This window comes from Acipenser ruthenus, chromosome 2, assembly GCF_902713425.1.
Source record: "Acipenser ruthenus chromosome 2, fAciRut3.2 maternal haplotype, whole genome shotgun sequence".
In the NCBI taxonomy this organism is placed as follows: Eukaryota; Metazoa; Chordata; class Actinopteri; order Acipenseriformes; family Acipenseridae; genus Acipenser; species Acipenser ruthenus.
Genome location: NC_081190.1, coordinates 57,927,137 through 57,948,301, shown reverse-complemented (window position 1 = coordinate 57,948,301; position 21,165 = coordinate 57,927,137). Strand labels below are relative to the sequence as shown.

General features: G+C 39.1%; 1 pseudogene; it reads left to right on the top strand.

The window, feature by feature from the left end:
- The first annotated feature begins 1,281 nt into the window (after positions 1-1,281).
- Positions 1,282-21,165, top strand: part of LOC117409397 (rho GTPase-activating protein 7-like) — a 184,130-nt pseudogene continuing 164,246 nt past the window's right edge.

The following is a 21,165-nucleotide window of genomic DNA, read 5'->3' as shown; positions in this document are numbered from 1 at the left end:
GTTTACTTCTGAGTCAGGTTACCTGTATAGTTTGTTTCCTATGTGCAAAAGGACCAAGTCCAACAGTTGTTCACGTTTAGGTTTAGCAATTGCACCAGACACGGTGTGTTGCCAAACAGACTGAGAAAACCTCTTTAGGTGGTACGATTCGTTTCCCAAGAGGACTTTATTGTTCACACTTCACACCAAAAGTACCAACCCATACCGAGTGCGGACTAAACCCTCTAAACTGAACCAGTGTGAACACAGCCTTATAGTCCATTCCCAAACGTTTTTTTTTTTATTTATAATTATGCATAAAAATATGTTGTCAGATTTTTCTTTTACTATCATCATAGCAACCTGAAATACATACTTTAGCCTTTAATATTTGCCAAAATATATGGATTATCTTGTAATAATGCCCAGTGTAGCCACAATGTTGTTTAATCTGTGCTTTGTAATATTTGAACCTGGTAAATTCAGTTGTTAGCCTTTTTAAATTGTCAAAGCATACACCATAAGAGTCTTAAGCAGTGCTGCATGCATGAGTCAAGCAACCAGGACACCATGCAGCAAGGGATAAGCAAAAACAATTTTTCATATGATTTTTTTCAGTTTTCTGTTACTATACAATTATGACTGGGAAAAGCGTTACCAACAGAACTGCATGTTTTAATCAAATTTAAATGTGATTCATAAGATGGACATTGTTTTTTGTCATGTGGCAACAGGCTTCCAAAACTAACATATTTTAAGTTTATATACTTAGCTAAAACTAAACTAAAAATAGAGGACAGTAAATGTACTAACTGTACCATCCAGACTGGCAAACATTCTCTGAAACTTGCAAGAAAGAAACACCGTGGTGTGGTTCTCTAAATACAATTTTGTCTGAATGTTGCAGCCAAGTTTGTCTGTATTTTTGCTAGGGTGGCACATTCTCTTGGAATGTCTATAAATGTGTCTCGATGTAATTTTTTTCTGTATTTGCAAGGATGCTTGTACAGTTACAGGCGACTGTTAAACAGCTTGGAAATTACTGCCAGAAAATGTGATCTCCCTGAGCTTATATCCTGAGTTTTACAAAGCTGCATGTCTGCTCTTAATCAAAACCAAATGTTAAAAACCTACAGTTCCCAGGCTGGAAGATACAAGGGCCACCAAGAGGAAGTTATTCTATGAAGCCAGAAGGAAGATGAAAAGATAAACAGATGATACTTTAAGAAAACCTATGAAGAAACATAGGATGTAAAATATGTGGGCTGTTCCAAAGACATGATTCGGGGGCTTTGTCAAACTGGAAAGAACATTGTTTCAACAAGTGTTCAGTGTCAGCAAAATTGTAATGTGATCAAGATGGAGACAGTCTTTCTGCTTTTACAGTGTTGAATTTCTGTGGCTCTGGAGGGTTTCTCAGAAAAGGTAACCGCGATTGCCATATAGAAAATGTGGATATTTAAACTGCTGGTAAATAACCTTATTGGAAGTGTTTTAATTAAAACATTTTTACCATTGTTGTTCTCATCAATATAAAGCATATTATTTGTAAAACAATTATGGTAAAATCACATTATTCTCATTTTGTTTTTACTACATTCTCTTATTGTACTCTGCCTTTTTGCCGTTGGTTTGGCTTATTTGGAATTTATGTTTTGTTTTTTTGTAGAATGGTCAAAGCAAAAATGTAATGCTTTTTTGCTTTAAACGAGTATGATGTTTCATTTCTTATAGTTGTCAGCAGGAACACTACTGGGTGCTTAATTGTTTTTTATAACACATCTTTAAAACATCTGCTTAGTGAGAACCCTTTCGTCCATTTACACTGGTCATTTAAATCCTTGTAATGCCTTTTGTCACTCAAACATGAACACGCTGCTGTAAGGCAGGAAATACTTTCAGGCAATCTGGGCCTGGTCTGTAGGGCCCCCTTACACAAAACATTAGTCTGAATTTTGTAGACAGAAGTCACAGGGAAAGCCTTTAAAGAAACCGGCAGTTTAGTCTCATTCCAACAGCAGAGGGTGTTTTCTCACAAGCATAGTTGGTTTGAAATGGCTTTAATATAGACCATTCATCTTACGAAGGAAATGTGGACTTTAACACTTCCAATTGTCACAGCACCGGTGTCAGTTTCTCGAGTGATTTCTTTGGTAATGTAATGGTTCTTAAGGTAAGTTCCCTTTCTTTAAAAAGACAGCTTATATATATATATATATATATATATATATATATATATATATATATATATATATATATATATGTTTTACTTTAAGTTTAGAGGGTCAGACAATATGCTTATTTTCAAATGGACACATGTTTAGATAATCTCAGAAAGTATCAGTTATATCAATTGTAATGGACAGGCAGCTCAAAAGGTTGAAGTATTCCAAATGAAAACGCAATAGCTTTAAGGAATTATATTAAGTGCTGTACTATGGATTTAAATTCCCAAGATCAGTGTTTCTTTTGATATTGGATTTGGTCAGTTCTACTTAAAGTTACATTGTTATAACAAAAGAGTACTTTATAATATTGGTGTTTCTTGTAAGAGATTTCTAAACTATTGGTTATTACATTCTGAACACCACACTTTACTGTTTCTAGTTTTGTTTAGTTTATTGTGAAAGTATTTGGATTAAAAACAAAAATGAATGTATTTTGGTTTTAAAACTGTTAGGTTTGGTTGGGATTCAAGAACTTCACTTTAAGATAGATATTACTTTGTGTAGTTCGGCAACTAACAATTTTTATTCGTATGCTTATCCTGAATCCAGTAGACTGTGTGTGAAAATAAACGTTTCATTTTTCTCATCTATGTCTTTTGTTTTAGTCTGAAGACCTTATCATTACTAAGCAGCACAGATATTGTCAAAATATATATATTTTAATAGAAACACAATAAAAGGCTTCATTTTTTGGTGAAAGTCCATTAAAGGTTCATACTTTGTAGAATGAGTGGGTAGCAAAAGGTAATAACACAATTTTTTTATATATATAACAGACTGTCTAGTACAGTAGGTTACACACTTTTGTTGTTAAGTTATTCAATCCAAAATTGTATTTTTGCATGTTTTAATGTTTTTAACGGAATAATTATTAATCATTATTAACCCTTCAGTATATTTGAGCAAAAAGACAAAAAAAAAATGCACTGTTGGATTTGATTCCCATAAGCTTGGGCCCTTTATTAAATATTCAATGGTTGTTAGGATCTGTTGAGTAAACACTAACTTTCAAAAACCTTTAGAACACCATCATTTTTTTTTTATCTCTGTTCTGCTTAATTCATTTGTATGTAATATTGATAGTACAGAGTATATGGTTAAAACTCAAATTTTAAGGTCAATGAAATTCAAGGTATGATTTCATATGCTGTATGTGTTCATCTGTAGAATGATTGTGAAACAGTCTTATAATTGTAGATAATTGTAAAATTGATATTCATTAGAGAGATGATCTCATAAATGTTGTAAACTTTTGCTAATATATATGAATGATGATCATTGTTGAAAGCTCACTGGACTACCTTTTTTACTTAAAAATGGCATGAGAAGCTGTATTTGGTGAATGATTATTGTTATTTCCCCTTTTTTAAGCTAAATTAATTGTGAAGAAGAATGGGCTGCTATTCACGACTGTAACCTAGACTCTATGGAATATACCAGGGCATCTGTAACTGGAAATGACATGCCTGTGGCTAGCAGGAAGAGAAGCTGGGAAGAACATGTGACCCACAGGAATGGATTACAGTACAGTTTTGATGATCTGGCTATAATCTGTTGTCATGAAATTGTATCTGATGATTTAAAGTCAATTATGGAAAAGAATGATTTATCAAAATCAGGACGAAGAGAAAGATGTGCCTCCTTACCAGAATGCTGCCATGAGTCACTAGTTGTAGGGTTTCCATTCAAACAACTTGGCGGAAACACAAAGGAGGTAGATGAAAAAGCTAACCTTGAAGCTAATGAGCACTTTCTGTCTTTGGAAGCCAGTACAGAGACCCTGGTCCAGTTTTCAGATGATAATTCAGATCTCAGCTCAGAGGAAACTAGTCATGTAGAAACTGAGCAATTTGAATTAGCAGGGGCTGGTCCCTTGGATGTCATAGAACCAGAGAACGAGTCAAACACTGAAACCAAGGATTTGGCTGAAATGTCTGCAAATTATAGCAAACCTCACCAGAACTCTGTTTCTAATGACGGAAACAAAGAGACAGTGGAGTCAGGTGTGAAGGAAGGCCCGGAGCCTTGTGTTGCACACTTTGACCAGATGAATGAGGAATCAGTTCAATTTAAGCCCAATGGTTTGAATGTAGAGAGGACTGAAGAATATTCAGATGAGTTGCTTCAGAAAGCCTCTAGTGCACAGCACACTGAAACATCTGATGTTGTCAAAGAAAACCTCACCACAAATGATGTAACTCAGTCTTCTGATATTATGCTTCCTGGTTGTGATGGACAACAGATATCAGATATGGGTCCTGTAAATTGTCTCTTGAAGAGTCATATAAAATCAATTGAATGTTTTGATAGAGTTTCAATTGTTAATGCCAAAAGGGATGAACAGGATTCTGAAACAGATTCAAGTCACATTACCAATTCAACTGAAAGTCTAAAAACAAATGATTCCCATTATAGTCCAAATCCTTGCGAGCCTGTGGAATGTAGCGTACAACTGCGCAACAGAAAGGTAAGCTAGTTCCTCTTTCATTTATTTGTATGCATTTGTCAGAAATCTGATTAACTTTTTATCAGAGTCATTGGTTTGGTTCCATGCAAATTTAGTGGGGCCCATGGCTGTCTAGTAGTTACATTCACAGTGCCGGCAGGACTTTCTTCGCATAGTTCAGTTGCTCACCTGAAGCACAACCTGAGAAAGCAGAGACTGCAAATTGTGCCAAATGGTGCTGTAGTGTTGTGCTGTAAACTAGTGTCAACTAGAGGCTGCTTCTCCACCTAACCCCAATAATGCTTATATACTTGAAAGGAATTGCCATACCCAGATACTCTACATCTATATCATTTTTGCACTTACACAGATTATAATAGTTTAATTATTTGCATCTAGTTTCTGCAATACTCATAAAACCTCAATACTCATAAAACCCAAGTGCAGATTCCATAATCAAATAGATGTGATGGATAACTTCTGAATATACTGTATCTCGGAATACATAGTACATACTATAAAGTCTACTTTGTCAATAGGAAATTGCGCATGCCACCGACTTTGAGAACTTCTGATGTGTTTCTGCTCAGTAAATTCTGAATATTTTTTTCCTGTGGTTTTGAGTTCTAAATTAAATGCAATGGAAAACATGTGTCAGGCACCGGTGTCTGACTTACTGTTACCTCCAGGCCCTAATGGAAAGAATAACTGTATTACCTTTACTACTGTGTATTACATTATTCACTTGTTGTTTGATCAGTAGAAAAATGTAAATTTTTTAGCAAATGTTATGAGATTTAACAGGAAACCGTATGAGACTCATTTGTTTATGAAAGGAATTACAAGAATAAGAAAAAAGAACACACTATTACATGAATGCAAACAAACAGACATAATAAGAGCACAGTTAGTAACATACACCCCATGCCATGAAGAGCTATCTGTATCATTAAAAGTAGATTACAATGGCCTACCACTGTATGTACTTATAAAGAGTGTTGTAAGTGGATAATCTCTGAATATAAGAAACATGCAAATGTGACATATGTACCTCCTTATATCCAGATTCTGATAATACCAATAACTTGTTAATGTACTAACCACAAATGGGTAAGTGGTTATATAACTGTAAAGTGAGGCATATTGATGTTCATATGTACTTATATATGCATACTCTTCTGTTATTTCTTTCTTTCTTTCTTTCTTTAAAAAGTAGTACGTTCTACCACTTTTTTTTATTCTTGTTGATCTAAAATTGGTGAATACAGCAACCGGCCCACATGGTATGAGCAACACCACAGGAATTCTGGCCCTTGGCTCGTGTATTTGTAATTGATGTAAAGGAATGACATTTTAGAGTTCAATGGAAGGTTTTTGCTCATAGGAACCTTGACCATAATTCGTTTTTTGTTCTAAACAAGGGGTAAGATTGTATGTTCCATAAATCTGGTCAAAAATGTTTTATTACGTTTTTTTTCTGTGTGTTTAAAAAAAAAAAAAAAAAAGTAGACCAACTAAATTTCCATTTTCATGAATTGCCCTGTAACGTAATACCACTTATTTTAACATTGTGTGATTTAAATATATTTTCTGATATATTTAATTATTATATAGATACTCTGATCTAATATACAACCTTCTTTATAATATCATGAGCAAATATGTCAGTTGATTGTTTTCCTTACACAATATGAAACAAAAAGGTGCAATTTACTGGAATGTTTGTAAATCATTAGCAAAACATTAAATAAAATATTAAATTGATTTTGTTTAGACTGTGTTATACTGTATATGTGTGTGTATATTACATGTGTGTGAGCAGATGGAGGGAAACGTCATCTGCCCTGACTTTCCCACAGTCTTCAAGAGGAAATTCCCTGATACCTTTTCGCTATGTTTGGACTGTATGATGATGAATCACAAACAGTTTATAAGTATTTAAATACATCCAGCAATGAAGTAAACTTTGATATGCAAGTCAGATTTTAACAGTCAACCATAATGCAAATGTAACTTTGGCATATTTTAACAGACTATAAATTCCTAAAGTAGAAGCATAAACAAGGCTATGAATCTGCACAAAAAAATGAGTAATGTTCGCCCATGGAAAAGACCTACAGTATTGTGGGAAGGACTGAGTCAGAACTTGTTTCCTAATTGGATTTTTCATTTTACATCTTCAGATAGTCGTTTTCAGAAGTGTTTTTTTTATTATTATTTATTTATTTTTTATATAGAAGTTCTGTTGTATTTAAATTGATCTCAACGTTTTGCAATAATTTGCGTTTTGGTTTCATTTATGCCGCAGAAGACTTGTGTATCTGTGTGTCCTACAAGACTGTGAGAGGGTTGTGGATTATCCAATGACAGACCTGACCACACCACTCAGACGGGCATTTATTTATTTGTTGCACATTTCTTTCGAATGTAATTGCAAGGTGCCACCAATTAGGGTACCAACAATAGTAGCACCTAGGATGGGGTTAGACAAACAGGAAACCACATGACTGTAACAACAATGGAATAGACACCGGCGCATATACTGTGGTAGCCAAAACCTGCTATAAAAATTGTGAAATATGGCGTGAAATGCAGTTTAGTTAACCTGCCCTGCGTGTTCTGTACATTAGAGGGTGTTATCTGACTAGAAACGGGTTTGTCACAGATTACAAATACAGTGTTTTGTCAGCAAGTGTCACACGCTGAAGCTCTTGGATACCAAAAACGCCAAAATTACATTGATTTAAAGTAATCTTTATACTGTACTGTACAATTGCGGTAACAGCTTGAATATGCCGAAGCCTACAGTATATCAAGAAGTTAAGCAATGGTTTTGCTGAAGAGATGGATAAATGCAGCATGCTGCAGCCCAAATGAAAATAGTTCTGGTGATATTATATAAATGAACCATAGAGGCTGAGTCAGTGGGTGCTCTGGGGCTACAGCATGCACAGGAAAAAATAGGGGATGAGGAGAATCCACCATGAAGTTTAACTTAAGTTGAATAACAGTCTATTCGGCTAAACGTTGCCTATTAGGTGCCCCGCTCCAGGAACCGGCTACACTACCTAACTCTTGCTATACATTACTTGGGATCACTATCCCCTAAACTAACCTACTTATGAGCCGGTATTCATGCGACGACTCCTGCTGCTTCATACGGCCTTGGCTGGGCATTGCCTTCACAAGCACTGCTTGCAGTTTCAAGGTTGCGTAGCTGTCATTCCTGCAGAGTGGACTCTCTCCTCCTGAGTATATGCAGCTCCCCTCTGTAGCATAGTGTTGCAGTTGCCCAGAGCGATCCCTACCTGATGTTTTTATACTGACGGACACTCAGTCGAAACCCGCCCACCTGCTGATTAAGGAACGACAAAGCCAATCACTTGCTGCCCTTCCCCTCAACCAAGCCTAGCCGGCAGCAAGTCTCAATCGAGTGCCCGTCTAACAATCATTTAATCACACGCAACTCCAAAGAGCACACAAAACAAACCCGTTTCCCCATATTAATTACCAACACTAATTCCCACCTGTGCAGGGCAATCACCCTGCCACAGTTCCTATAATTATTTTTGTAGCATACTGAAACAGATAGCACAACATTTCTCCATTTAATAATATATAATTATATGAAAATTAAATCAATGGCAGTAATTGTATTTATTTCCTGTGCTAAAAAGATGGATGGAAATTCTTCCACTGACATTTTCTCTAAACATTTGTAAAAACTGTTACGTGATTGGCAATTTGATGTCCAGGGTACTCATTTCAACTGAGTGGTATCAGCAGTGGACCAACAATGTCAATTATGATGGATTCAGAGGCAAATAAGGGCTGACTAGAAACGGGAAAGACATTCTATAGGGATACTTGCACAGACAGTTCACAGCACTACAAACTCGTAAGGGAAGTGAACTGCTCAGGATGGCAAGGAAAACAGAAACTATGGTTTAGGCTATATTATTATAACAGATTTCATGATTTCCATGAAAATCCATGTGTGCTGTGTGTGTGATTTATTTTGTATTATTATTATTATTATTATTATTATTATTATTATTATTATTATTATTATTATTATTATATAGTGTTTTGTGCGGACGGCAAAAGCCGATATTATTTGTTATTGTTTTATATACAGTACTGTGCAAAAGTTTTAGGCAGTTTTTAGGCAGCATCAATTCTTCTAGGTACACTTGCACAAAGTCAGGGATTTTGTAGGCATATAGTCAGGTGTATGATTAAACAATTATACCAAACAGGTGCTAATGATCATCAATTCAATATGTAGGTTGAAACACAATCATTAACTGAAACAGAAACAGCTGTGTAGGAGGAATAAAACTGGGTGAGGAACAGCCAAACTCAGCTAACAAGGTGAGGTTGCTGAAGACAGTTTACTGTCAAAAGTCATACACCATGGCAAGACTGAGCACAGCAACAAGACACATGGTAGTTATACTGCATCAGCAAGGTCTCTCCCAGGCAGAAATTTCAAGGCAGACAGGGGTTTCCAGATGTGCTGTCCAAGCTCTTTTGAAGAAGCACAAAGAAACGGGCAACGTTGAGGACCGTAGACGCAGTGGTCGGCCTAGGAAACTTACTGCAGCAGATGAAAGACACATCATGCTTAGTTCCCTTCGCAATCGGAAGATGTCCAGCAGTGCCATCAGCTCAGAATTGGCAGAAAACAGTGGGACCCTGGTACACCCATCTACTGTCCGGAGAAGTCTGGTCAGAAGTGGCCTTCATGGAAGACTTGCGGCCAAAAAGCCATACCTCCGACGTGGAAACAAGGCCAAGCGACTCAACTATGCACGAAAACACAGGAACTGGGGTGCAGAAAAATGGCAGCAGGTGCTCTGAACTGATGAGTCAAAATTTGAAATATTTGGCTGTAGCAGAAGGCAGTTTGTTCGCCGAAGGGCTGGAGAACGGTACACGAATGAGTGTCTGCAGGCAACAGTGAAGCATGGTGGAGGTTCCTTGCAAGTTTGGGGCTGCATTTCTGCAAATGGAGTTGGGGATTTGGTCAGAATTAATGGTCTCCTCAATGCTGAGAAGTACAGGCAGATACTTGTCCATCATGCAATACTATCAGGGAGGCATCTGATTGGCCCCAAATTTATTCTGCAACATGACAACGACCCCAAACATACAGCGAAAGTCATTAAGAACTATCTTCAGCGTAAAGAAGAACAAGGAGTCCTGGAAGTGATGATAAGGCCCCCACAGAGCCCTGATCTCAACATCATCGAGTCTGTCTGGGATTACATGAAGAGAGAGAAGCAACTGAGGCTGCCTAAATCCACAGAAGAACTGTGGTTAGTTCTCCAAGATGTTTGGGCCAACCTACCTGCCGAGTTCCTTCAAAAACTGTGTGCAAGTGTACCTAGAAGAATTGATGCTGTTTTGAAGGCAAAGGGTGGTCACACCAAATATTGATTTGATGTAGATTTTTCTTCTGTTCACTCACTTTGCATTTTGTTAATTGATAAATATAAACTATTAACATGTCTATTTTTGAAAGCATTCTTACTTTACAGCATTTTTTCACACCTGCCTAAAACTTTTGCACAGTACCGTATATATTTAAAAAACCTTGTGAGGATGCGTGACTGATCAGCTACTGATTTACTTAACTAGCTGACAGTCACGCATCCTTATTAAACTCGTGCAGACTATAATTAATTAATAGCTAGTTAACCCCTCGGCCAGAATATAAAAGCCTGCAGCAGTCTGTGCTCAGGGAAGAGGGTGTTGGAGAGTGGCGAACGAGTGAGGAGTTAGGAGGTAAAAGGATTAAACGAGAGTAAACAATTGCCATGCGTGCTGGCTAAAAACCAGCACAATACTTGTTTGTTTGGCCAACATGCCTTTTTGGTGTTTTGTGTTTGTTTACATAATTTGTTTATTATTTAATAAAACACTGAGCGCCATAGCGTTTCAATTTTGCCCACCATTACTTGTTTTGGTTTCTGTTCTGATCTGTGACGTCATCGCAGCTACGCACTGCAGCCGTCCTTTCACAGGCTACCACTGTACACAAAGTGGAGTGCAAATAATGAAATATTAAATACCAAAAATATCTAAACAAAAAAGTGAAAACACAGTTAATCAAAATAAAATGGTCAAGATAACTCATAGTGTAATCTCCTTTCTGGCGGTCCAACTATATAATCTCCTTTCTAGCGGTCCGACCATATCTACTCCAATTCACTCAAACAGTGTTTCCACTAGGGGCAATGGCACTAGTGGAGCTTGTGGAACAGTTCTGGGACTGTTCCACGACATGCAGGGCATTGCGTACAAAACTGGTGCTCATCTATTCCCAGCCAGTAGAACCATGTCACAACCATGCCTTTATTTTATCCCTACCCAAGCCAGCCAGTGGAATGGTGTGAGCCAGCTGTTACAAATTGTCCCTGAAAGGCCTGTGGACGAGCAGCTGATGGCACACTTCCCCGATCTGGGGCAATTTGTTGACTAGAGTAGGTCTTGAATCATCTCGAAGTGGGGGTATGCGGTGGTGCGTCTGGGATCAACCATTAACTACAGCTGCTTGATCCATGAGTCATCCCAGTGGGTTAAATAATTAGCCCCCATGGCATCAAGCTTGGGGTCACTCAGGTCCTGTACAGACTCAGGGGAGGCCAGCCAACCTCTACTAGCTCCTCTGATTCTGCCATGGAACCCTCTGTGACTCTGACTGTCCCCAATGCCCACCCCCATTCTTAGCAGCCTGTTTCATTTTATGGGTGGCCACGGGCCCTTCCCCGAACCAGTCCACTTCAAACAGGTGCAGATACGCCTCCGGATTGTCCTTAGCTGTCATCTTGGAGGGGCGCTGCAACCTCCAGTTAGCAGGGGGGTCATCAGTAACAGGGGGCTCACCTCTCAGCCATACCGCATCCAGGAGCATGTGCATCACTGCAGCAAACTCTATCCATTGTGTCTGTATACTGAGGACGTGCCTTGTCTGAGCAGGACCAGCGGATCCCGCTGCTGCCACTGAGTGTGAAAAGGGTGTGGGTTATCTGCTGACAGACCAGACACACAGTTGTTGCGCTTGACCATTGTAATGCAATTGCAAGCTGCCACCATTAGGGTACCAACAATGGTTGCACCTAGGGTGGGGTGACAAACAGGAAACTACGTGACTGTACCAAATCATGGCATAGACACAGGCGCATATACACAAACTGGAGTGCAAATAATGAAATATTAAATACGAAAAACGTCACAGTGAAAGCAGCTAATCAAAAACAAAAGCTGACCTACAGGTGGCCGATTTTCCACTAAAAGGAGGATCCCGCTCCCAGAACTTAAAGCACTCCACACCCCTGGTTATACTGCAGCAGGATTCTAAATTTTCCTACACAGATGTATAGGGCAGAACTCCTATTGTTTGTCTCCTGCTGAGTGTCCGAGCTACCCCCTGCAATACCGCACATGCACCCGAGAAGTCAGTGACAGGATCTGTTCTGCCACAGTGACTGCATTAACCCAGGTTTTCCTGGACATTTAAATCTGTGTTCTTGCTACAGTTACGATTTCAATGGTAACTTAAATGTAGCCTGTTTCCATTTATAATACTGTTTTAAAGACTTTGGAACCTTGACAATATGCGTATTGCATTAGTGTGCTGTATCCTGAGCAAAAAATATTTAAATTAATTACACTGTAACCATGCATAAAACATTGTAAGTATGTGTAAGTACACATGTATTTACTAAGTAACTACTATGTCAATACCCAGTAATTAGTGAGTGTTTAAAGAAAATGTCAAATAATTAAATCAACAGATGTAAAAAAATATATACTTACACAGAAGGTTACACAGTAGTAATCCTTTAAATGTATATTTACCTATTAACAATGCTCAAAGGCATCAACAGGAGTATTGTAGATTCAGTGTGAGCTATTATGACAACCTCAAGGTACTGCAACCCCTGCAGGTTTTCATTTGATATTTTTGTTTATTTTCTTTCCACCAGGAGAGAAACCCTTGAGGCCATGGCCTTGTTTATGGAGGGTCCTGGGAAGATAACATAACAAAAATCTCAGCAGTCGCAGTCAAGTACAAAACACTAAAGAAATACAACTGAAACACAAAAATAACAAGGTTATCATTATTTCAAAGTTAAGAAATGGGCTTTAAAATATTAGAAAATAAAATTAAATAATTAATTGAAAGTCTGGTAAAATCTTGTGAAATCTAGGTGCTCTCAGATTTTAAAGTATGATAAGATGGTGCTCTCTTAATAGAATACAAGGAGCAGAAACATCTGCTCATCAAATCCAACTGTGGCAGACTAGTGCAACAGTACAGTCTGCGTCATCAGGGATTCTGGGTTTCAAAGCATCTATCAAACAAGGATAGAGCATCTTGTTCCTCTGAAAACTTCCAAGCATTTCAAGTTAACATTATTTGAGTCAAATTAATTCCAGAGGGTTTCCATTTCTGCAAATGCTATTGGTAAATCCGCCAATATGATTGGCTGCTGGTGGGTGCAAATGATGAATGTGGTCTAACAAACCCCCACTCTCCTTGTATTGTGATTGGATTGGATCAGAAGTCTGAAAAGACATGGGGGTCTATTAAATTGATCTGAACAGTTGCATATCTGATAGACAGTACAAGTGCCTCTTTTCTGTCTTAAAAAGAAAACGTCATAGAGAGTCCTTGTTATTAAGTTGTCAGTATTTGGATATGCCACTATTTAGACCAATTCAGTCGAATCGTTTCAGCATTGGTTCATGTTTAATCTCTTTAACAGTGACATGTGAAGCAGATAAAAGCTGGAATTCTTTTGGCTTAATATGGAATGTAGTTTGAGTAATGCAATGGACTATATAGTTAGTGTTTGAACCCATATAGTGGGAAAGTAAATGGGATACTGAGAACTGTCAGTATTACCTGTTACCAAAATCTAAGGTACACACAAGCATCAAGAAATAAGGAACAGGAATGACATATTGTTTTAGTCTAAACAGCAGTTATCATCAGAGGTTGTGCTAACATTTAAAAACAAATCTGAATTTCTTGATGCCGGGAGTATACAGTTATTTTTTTTTTTCTTTTTTGTTTTGCACTTCATTTGGCTACACTTCCACTTCAAAAATTGCTTTTCAGTCCCCCAGCGACAATTGAAATATTTTCTCTGTACAACAAATGTTTTTCAAAAGTGTGTATGTTCCTGAAGTGCTTAGAACCAGGCTAATCAACAACCAGGGTTTCAGATGGCTACATCATTTAAACTATAACATTCTTAAGAGTAAGGTAACAGAATGTATTTTCATGCAGGCTGCTGTGTTACTACCATATCTGTTACTAGAACTGGCGGCTATCCTCACCTGAATCATCACTCTCGCTGCCTGAAGAGGTTAGACTACTGTATTCTAACAATAACGGCTCATACAGGTACTATTGTATTGTGTTGGAATTATTCTCTTCATCCATTATATTTGTATATCTGCGTGGAAACGACTTTGCTTCGTGTGTAGCTATAGGCGACAATTGCGGAAATCAAAGCTGTCAGGTGCCATGTTTACAACGCAGTGCACTGAAGCTTGTTGTGGTTTGATCACTTTGAGCATCAAAGTAGCCCCTCACAACAATAGGAGGGGCTGTAAAACATGACAAAAGTATTTGGAAACACATTTTCTATTGAAATAAGTCTATATTCACTTTCAGTTCACCACAGGTACCCTCCAAGAAACGTATGTTAGTGAATAATACAACATAATTTATGAACTAGTTATTTTCACATTAGTGACATTCATGATGTAAAAATATTTTGAAAGTTTCAGATTTTTTATTTTTATTTCTTTAAGTATACATTTTATTTGTTTCATTTTACCTTCTTTAAAAATATCTAAATAAGCTGCCTTAGAGGCAGGGTACATCTCTTTTTAATTTGGTGACCCCTTATTTGTATTTATGTGTTAAGTGTAGAAGTATAGAAGAAGTATATTTTATCTTGCAAAGTTTAAGAAAAAAAATAGACAATGGAGTTCTCATATTTAAGATTAATGCTATATGTTGCATACGTGTGTGTGGCAATGTGCCCCGCCACTGTGTGCATATTATGTGTTGTATGTTGCGTGCGTGTGTTAATGTTGGTGTATAGTCATTGGTACACGGGATATAAACGGGTCTGTGTTTCACGTGTGATTTAAAAAGTGTAGATTTGTATTTAGGCACTAGGAGGGCACAAATCACTTCACGTGCTGGTTAAATGTAATATGTAAGCATGGGGTTGCACAGAATTAATTCACGTGCTGGGATTCAAGTGAATAATTAATTAGTAATTGAATCCCAGCACAACAGTATATATAGAGACACGTAGCATTCACTCAGGGTTGGGTGTTCGGTGAGTGGAGAACGGGATTGGAGACGGAGGTAGTAATTGTTAAACTAATAGTATTGAAATCTGCTCACCGTGTTTGTTTGTCTGTCTAGTCCGTTTTGTTTGTCTTTTTATTTTGGCGTATAGTGCCGTGTCCTGTTTTGTGTTCCAACCTTTTATTTTCTGTTCTGTTTATTAAATGCTGAGCGAAAGCATTCGCTCAGCTTCACCAAACCACACATCTCTGTCTGTTTATTTCCTGCTTCTGGTCTGACGCCACCCACTCCGGCCGTCTTTGTGACAGTGTGATATTTATATTAGGTATTTTATAAGTATTTTACTTTATCTATTAGTTTAATAGAACACATTGATAAAAACATGTTTTTCCTCCTTTAAGTTTCTCCAAATAGTTTTATTTCCAGACTTCCTTTTTAACATGTTTTAAACCGACAGGTATCACATAAAACATTGTTAAAAACTTGTTAATTGTGTGATGACATTTCTTGCCTTGCCTATGCAGTTTTTCAGTATCAATCAATGATAATGACAAAGCACCTCCTGACTATCTGAAAGCTTCTCTGCAGATTTTACATAGCTTAATGCTTATTAAGGAAGATTAAATAGTATTCGTTTCGTAGGTAAAGAAGTGACAGTATTTTATTTTTCAGAAAAGGAATACGATTTAATCTTATTACACATTAATCCATGTCTCAGCCTATATAGTCCAGTGGATAAGCACAAGAAATAGGCAAGATTGTGCAGTTTTACCTAGAAATGTGAAACTTTGCATACTTATACAACTTTAGGTGCTGAACATTTTCTGCTATAGTGCCAATTGATCAGGGCCCCGTGGCAGCCTTTTTTGCAACCTCAATAGACCAGTTCCTGGCAACTCTTAGTTGCTTCGGCTAAAGCTGTCCATTGGTTCAGCAACTGTACTCTGTCCCCAGTCGTGACCCCCTTGATATACCGCACGCCTAACATGCTGTACCAGTGCCGCTTGGGTAGGAGGGATCCCTTCAGTAGATCGCCCTTTCTTTGTAAAAACTTGTTTCTGGGCATCATTCACCTGTGATGTCAAACATACCACAATTTTACATTTTATAAATTAACAGATAACAATGCATATATGAATGTGCGTGTTACAGGAATGTGAGTGTATACAGTAAAGTCATGCTTACTTTATCTAATTCACTGGTACGATCATACAGAAGCACAGTGAATCTCTCCAGTACAGCCAGGCAGTCATCTGGGATGTTATCCGGGGATACAGCAAGTTGCAGGAATGCAGCTGTTGCTTTATCGTAAGACCTCCAGTCATCCCATGCTGTCTTCTTGGCACGAACAGCAAAGCCAGACACAGTATCACAGCCGGTGATGTTCTTGGTCCCAGGGCAGATGCAACTTGATGTACTGGCAAGTATCTGAATTTATTTCCTGTCCCAAACGCAATCCACAGTTCCTAAACTGGTAGCTGGTGGTATGCGGCAACGGCAAGCACAACAACATCAGTATCCACTGTTCTTAACATTATGTGCTTGTGGCCTTTGTTAGCAGCATCTTTACAGTGCAGGATGATTCGTATATCAGCCTCCTCATGTGAACATGATGAAAGCTGGGATAGGTAAGACATCGCAAGCTGGTATACACAAGACATCTTAGCCATATGTTGAAAATATTTTTTTTTATCATCTACTTGGACATTCTGTGACAGCAGATGGAATAGCTCAGTTTTGTTTTGATCCACTCTTAAGAAATGTTGCCAGTTGCGAGGCAATGGCACCAAACACTCTGTGCCTATTACCTTTTCTCTGATTGATGATTTTAGGCTGTCTTGCTGTCTTCCAAACCATTTCCACTCTGCTCACTTTTACCAGCCACCGTGCAACATGAGGCACAAAAACATCTTCACTTGTCTCTTGAAATGTTTTTCCTGTTTTTGGTTTGAGAATCTGTACCATTGCGTTTGGTTTGAGAATCTGTACCATTGCAGCACTGAAAATGCATGGTCTGTCTTTTGGAATGCGAATTTCCCATCTTAAAATTCTTTGGCAATTTCTGAATGCATGACTCGGAGTTGTTGCATGTCCTGTATATGCACGGATAACCATCGGGAATAGTTTGTACGATTCAATGCAAAGAACCATGGCATGAGTTGAATGAGTGACTTGGTGTACATTTGGAAGCATGATGACCTCAGAGACCTTACAAACACTAGAACAGTCAACTGCAGTTCCAAAACAAGTGACCAATACTTGAATTGGGGATTGTGCTCTGCCTTTTCATAGCACCATACATCAAAGGTTTGTCTGGTTTCTGAATGCTCTAACTCTTCAACATACTCATCATAGGCTTACTGTTGCAGGATGTACAAGGAGGCTACCGTAACCTGGTGAGCATACCTTGTACGTGTCAGATGGGCTGCTTGAAGGTATGACTCCACTTTGCCTGATGTAGCAACATCGGCCTGAGTGAGCATGTCTGTCCATCTACTTCCTTGCAACCAGGTTCCTGCTGCTTTCCATGCTGCCATTTCAATGTGAAACCACCAAACATAAGCACAATTTTTTCCTCACCAAATCTGTTTGGCCATGTCCACTGAAGTTCTTGGCTATTGCATAGAGTGGCAGGTCATAAGTAAGAATGAGAAACAGTGTTCTGATATTATTAAAGTCATGTTATTCAATATGTTATAAACAAGGTATAAGTTATACGTAATAAATGAATACGATAAAATACCTGTGATTCGAGATTCTCAGTACAGAATACTCTATAATGATTTTCAAGAAAGAGGGTAGTTTTCTCTGTGTCTTCTCTCTATCACTGCTGTCAGCTGTCAATCCGAGAGTGGTGACAGAGAGAATTGACAGCAGGGGGAAAGTTTTTTTACTGTCGGCAACTCAGAAGGTGTAGTAAGCAACATCATGACCCCGCCCCCCCTCGCCTAAACAAAAACAAACATGCAGCAAAACACAGAAGATTTGAACGGAAAAAAAACTTTAATATTATTATTTTTGGAAATCATACGAACAAGTACATGAGTAATATATAGGCTATGCTATCAACAAAACTGATGTGCTTGATTTTTATAAGTACCGCTACCACGTAAGCTGAAGTTGGAAGTCTGATAATGAAGCATGGACGATAAAACAGCTTCAGACTTCAGCAACATGATTCACAGGGAATTCATTTTAATCAGTCACTCTTATAAACAAACATGTTATGCATGTAGCATATAACCTCAGCAATTTAAATTAATGTGTTTCTTTATGTGTTTTTTTAAAAGCTGGGGATATCAATCAATCAATCAATCAATATTTATTTTATATAGTGCCTTTCATATGGACCACCACCACAAAGTGCTTTTCAAGATAGTGAGAAACAATGCATAATACATTACATACCAGGCATAGTACATTAAATACAGCAGTAAAAAACAATGCAAATACATTAAATATAGGCACAATACATTAAACAAAAGGCTAGGATGTGAATTCTAAATATTGTGGATGCGTGTGCCAAGCAGAATTAAACAAATAAGATGGAGTGAAAAACCTGAAATAGCAATTTAGACAACAGCTAATAACAGATATCAGACTTAGCGAGCATTAAAAGCAAGAGAGAACAAGTGGGTCTTGAGAATTGATTTGAAGCGAGTGATTGTGGGAGCTGCACGCACTAAAGCTGGGAGGGAGTTCCATAGAGTCGGGGCCATGAAGCTAAAAGAGCGCTCTCCGAGTGTGGCATGCTTTAGCTTGGGTATAACAAGCAGGCCTGAGTCAGAGAACCTCAGCTAGCGGGCAGGGACATAGCGGGTCAGCAGGTTGGAGAGATACTCTGGACCTGTGTGATGAAGGGCCTTGTAGGCAAACAGGAGAATTTTGAAAGTAATCCTGAACTTAACAGGTAGCCAGTGCAGCTGGGAAAGACGGGGTAATGTGACCATGTTTTTTACATCTGGTAAGCGGCATTTTGAGTTGCAGTAGTCGATTCGAGAGGAGCTAAATGCATGACAGAGTATTCCTGCATCCGGGAGGGAAAAAGGGACGGACCTTTGAGATGTTTCGGAGGTGGTAGAAGGAGGATTTGACTACAGAGGAGATTTGAGCATCAAAGGAGAGGTTACTATCCAGAAGTACACCAAGGCTTCGTACAGTGGGGGAGGGCAGCAGTAGACAATTTCCGAGGTTCAAGGCAGCAATATTAAGATTCTTGAGTTGAGTTTTTGATCCTACTAGTTGTTCAGATTTGTTGGTGTTGAGCTGAAGAAAATTGGCAGACATCCAGGCCTCGATGTCTTGGATGCAAGCTGAGAGCCGGACCATGGCAGAGGGACATCCAGGGTCTCGTTTTAGGTAAAGCTGGGAGTCGTCTGCATAGGAGTGAAACATGAGGCTATGTTGGCGGATAAGGTGACCCAAGGAAAGCATGTAGATGTTGAAGAGAAGATGCCTGAGAACAGAGTCTTTGTGGACACTGCACGTGACCGGGTTTTGTGTCAGCACTGCTTCCATCATAGAAAACAGACTGCATGCGTCCAGATAGGTAAGAGGACAGCAAGGAAAGACAGGTTCCAGAGATCCCAGCATGCTTCTGAAGGCAGTCAAGAAGAATGCTATGATCTATGGTATCAAAAGCAGCAGTTAAGTCAAGGATGACAAGGACAGAGGGAGCAGCAGCATCAGCATTGAGCAGGAGATCATTCACAATCCGGAGCAGAGCAGTTTCGGTACTGTGATGAGGCCGGAAGCCAGACTGCAGCGATTCAAGCAGATCGTTATCTGTGAGATGTTATGTCAGCTGGCAGGCTACAGCTCTTTCAAGAGTTTTGGAGAAAAAAGGAAGATTGGATATGGGAAGGAAGTTGGATAAGACAGCCGGGTCAAGGACGGGTTTTTGAGCACTGGCGTTACTCAGGCAGTCTTGAGGGCAGCAGGGACCAGGCCTGAAACCAGGGACGGGTTGAGAGTGTGAATAATGGAAGGAGCAAGGTCAGAAGCACAGAGACTGATGAGTTCTTTTGGCCTGGAGTCCTATGGGGCACATGGCAGTAGTTGATTTCAGCAGTAGGCTGGAGACATCAGTAATGGAGAGAAGAGAGAAGGAAGAGAGAGCAGGAGGGGCAATCGGAGGAGAGTCAAGGTGGTCAACTACAATACTGGGTTTATGGCAGGAGAGTTTAGAATAAATGGTGTCAATTTTGTGTCGAAAGAAAGAGGAGAAATCATGGCAGGAAAGAGAGGACGATAATTGGGAGCTGGATGCAGGATTTGTTCAGTGGTTTTGAAGAGAATATTTAGTTTACCGTGTCCCGTAGATATGATTTCTGAGAAGTACTTCACCCTGGCAGCAGCGAGCGCACGCCTGTAGCTACTGAGGTGATCGGTCCAAATCTCTCTGTGAACTGTTAGTGCAGATGACCTCCATTTACGCTCAGACTTGCAGCAGGCAGACTTAAGCAGTCGAAGTTCGAGGGACAGTTGCGATGTTTCTTCACTATTTTGGTTGTAAGCAGGGCAACTGTGTCGATGATCTGAGTAAGTGTGGTGTTGTAGAGGGACACCGCAGCATCGACCGAAGATGGAAGAGTACCAGTCAGAGGTGAAGAGACACATTCCAATAGTACTGTAGGATTTAGCAGATTTTTAGGACGGAAGGAAATCACAGTGTCATTGGTAGCTGAAGGTGCGGGAAGATTGATATTGGCAGTTTTTAAGAAATGGTCAGAGAGAGAGATATCTGTGACTGAGAGACTGGAGATATCAAGACACCTGGTGATGAGCAGATTCAGGGTGTGTCCTTGGGTGTAAGTGGGAACATTGACAGATTGAGAGAGTCCAAGACAGTCCAGCAGCGTGACAAAGTCAGTCACTACAGGGGAAGAAGGCAAGTCGACATGGATGTTGAAATCACCAAGGAGTAGAATTTTGTCAGTTGAAGTGCAGATTAAGGAGAGGAATTGCGAGAACTCCACAATAAAAGCAGAGTTATTCTTTCGTGGACAATAGATAACAGCAAGGGTGAGGGACATGGGAGAGGGGAGCTTGATAGCAAAATGCTCAAATGAAGAGAAGGCTGGCATAGAGAGAGTTGAGGCGGCAAGCACAGAGTTAGCAATAACAGCAGTGCCCCCACCTCTACCAGTGAGGCGTGGCTTGTCAAA